The following is a 3,252-nucleotide window of genomic DNA, read 5'->3' as shown; positions in this document are numbered from 1 at the left end:
GAGAACCATCATGAGCAGGGGAGAAGGGCAGAGGGCGAAGCAGGCTCCCCACTGAGCAAGGAGCCAGATGCCGGACTTGATCCCAGGACAGCACAACCCGAGCCAAAGGCAGACGCTTAACCAACTGAGCCCTCCCACTGGCTTTTTTACTGGTAAAACTGGAGTGTTACAAAGAGAATGAAATGGTTTTAAAATACCATGTGTGAGAAATGTATCCGTAAGTGGTTGTAATCCAGCCTTTGTCTCACAGCCTTTGAGGCATACTGTCTTCTATAAGGCATAGCAACCGGACCCTTTGAAGGCCACTTGAACTGGTTGCGCTGTAAGAGCCCTTCCGGGGACGGTTCTGGGGCTCCACCTCGCGGCGGCGGACGCGGAGGCTTCCGCGGCTGCTGCGGGGGCGGCAGGAAGTGAAGCGGCCCGGCCGGGCAACCGCGGCGGCAGAAACGGAGGCGGAAGGGGAGCTGCGGCCACGACGTCGGCGACGGGGCTGGGCGAGGGGGGTCGAGCACCGAGAGGACTCGCCCGCTCGGAAGCCGGATCCCGAGCCGGGCGGGATTGGATCATCACCAGCCGGGAACTGGCCGCTACCAGGTGCTTCACGATGAAGAGGATAATTCCGAGTCATCTGCGGCAGAGCAGCGATCAACGTCAAACGCAGCGCCGCCGAGCGTTCAGACGGCTCCTTCAGCAGCAGTCCTTGAAACGGACTCTTCTCCTCCACCTGACAGTACTATTACTGTGGAAGTACCTACCACTTCAGATACAGAAGTTTACAGTGACTTTTATGCTGTGCCACCTCCCTGCAGTGTTGCTACCTCCTTTCCTACAGACGATGAAGCTGAGAAGGCCAAAGCTGTTGCCGTGGCAACCGCAGCCGCAGAGACAGCCCAGAGAATTCAGGAAGAAGAGTGCGGACCAAGAGATGACTTTAGTGATGCAGACCAGCTCAGAGTGGGTAATGATGCGATTTTCATGCTGGCGTTTTTCATGGCATTTGTTTTCAACTGGCTTGGATTTTGTTTATCCTTCTGTATCGCCAATACCATAGCTGGAAGGTATGGTGCCATCTGTGGACTTGGACTTTCATTGATCAAATGGATTCTTATTGTTAGGTTTTCTGATTATTTTACTGGCTATTTCAATGGACAGTATTGGCTTTGGTGGATATTTCTTGTACTTGGCCTGCTGCTTTTCTTCAGAGGATTTGTTAATTATCTAAAAGTCAGAAACATGTCTGAAGGTATGACAGCTGCTCATAGAACAAGATATTTCTTCTTATAGAGACTGCATCAACCAGACATTCTTTTCTTAAGCCAATGTGAAAATTCCAGATCATCTGTAAACCTACAACTTTAGTAGGATAGAAGGTGACTAAAAGCAGAAGACAAATTAGTGAAGAGAAGATAGATCTTCAGAATTGAATGGTAGGCAGGATGGTTTATGCTTAAAAGCCATTTCTGTTCATTCTCTTAAATATTTAAATTTCATTTGTTTTGCACATTTGCATATGTGCCCATGTAAAAGATTTGCATATACTTGAAAGAAACTATAAAGTTGTAGCAGTAAAGTCCAGTCATGTTTGGTTAATCAGTGTTCGATATAATTGAAAGGGGTGAGTGAGAAACAGTCTTCCAGCATGTAAATGCCATTGACTTCTGACCTGACATTTAGTATAATAAAAATGAAATTATTAACCATGTCAGATGCTTTAGTTTCTGGCTCCTAGATTCATCTAGTGACTGTACACATGAAATGCCCTTTGTTATATATAGTTTTTTTGAAAACTGCAGTGCTGATTATAGAAAAGCTTTGTCAGGTTTTTGAACATGATACTTACATTATTATTTAGCAAACTCTTTCTGTAAATAACCATGCATAAATTACTTTCTGCATTGTTTTCTTAGAAACTGTGTTTGGATATCTTTTCAATTAACTTAAAATTAAGTGAACTTAACATATAGAGAAAATTTGGATGTTAAAGATAGTTTGTTTTAGGACAGATTTTAAGAAGATATGGGTATTCCACATGTCCTTTAAGAGAACATCTTTTTGTTGTTTTCTTTTTAAGGGACATGCTAGATTTAGGGATTCTCAGTCGAGAACCTTGGTTTTTAAGATTGCCATCTTAGAGAGTCTTGCGGGAAGAGATTGTATTAGATGTTATATTTATTTCATTTAAGACACCTTTTTTTTTAAACATTTTATTTATTTATTTGACAGACAGAGATCACAAGTAGGCAGAGAGGCAGGCAGAGAGAGAAGAGGAAGCAGACTCCCTACAGAGCAGAGAGCCCGACATGGGACTCGATCCCAGGACGCTGGGATCATGGCCTGAGCTGAAGACAGAGGCTTTTAACCACTGAGCCACCCAGGCGCCCCATTTAAGACACTTTTGAAAATTAATTTTCTGAATAAGATATTCTCATTGGCATTTGTCTTTTAAAAAGCCAATAAAAGTATCTTTCAATTTTCATTGTAATAATTTTTTCTTTAGATGTTTAGTTTGTTAAATGAAACAAATCAGAACTTGTACTAATAGCTTCTTGCTTTATGATTGTAGAATTAACAAAATCATATCTTGAATTAAGATATGCAAAATAATCTGTTTTCAAGTTACAGAAATGTGTCTGTGGAATATGGGAGTGTGGTGTGTGTGTGTGTGCGTGTGGCAAGAGTATGCGTGTATGTGACCATTACTACAACTGGAATCTACATTCACAAGCTACTACATTTTGCAAATCATTTTATGTCTCATCTGTTTTCTTTTCAGTTCTATTTTTGTTTTTGAATGCCAACATTAAAAATGATGGGAATTACATCATCTTTTAAACTTAAAAATCATTTAATACAGCTATAGAGACATATAAAATTGGTTGGTTGTCTATAATTAGATACTGACTACTACTAAAAGATACATCTAAAACTATTCAGGAACATTTTTCCATCTGAAAAAATAAATTTTGCTTTATAACTTCTGTATTTCTCTGTATTTTCTGATTTCATTGTCTTTGATAAATAAAACATGCAGTTTTGTTTTGCTATTAAAAAAAAAAAAAAGTAGCCCTTCTGGGGACATCACAATCCCAGACCTGTGGGTTAACTTCCTTCCAAATATCAAAAGGGGTATCAGGGTAAGGGTTTTGTACTCCAAGTGTTAAAGAGAACATACCATCCTCTTCTTTTGTAAGAGCAAAACTGCTGGGGTGCCTGGGTGGCTCAGTGGGTTAAAGCCTCTGCTTTCGGCTCAGG

General features: G+C 41.1%; 1 pseudogene; it reads left to right on the top strand.

The window, feature by feature from the left end:
* Nucleotides 1-209: 209 nt before the first annotated feature.
* Nucleotides 210-2,982, top strand: LOC131808444 (NEDD4 family-interacting protein 2-like; annotated as a pseudogene).
* Nucleotides 2,983-3,252: the final 270 nt, after the last annotated feature.

This window comes from Mustela lutreola, chromosome 9, assembly GCF_030435805.1.
Source record: "Mustela lutreola isolate mMusLut2 chromosome 9, mMusLut2.pri, whole genome shotgun sequence".
In the NCBI taxonomy this organism is placed as follows: Eukaryota; Metazoa; Chordata; class Mammalia; order Carnivora; family Mustelidae; genus Mustela; species Mustela lutreola.
This window is presented reverse-complemented; position numbering and strand designations above follow the sequence as displayed.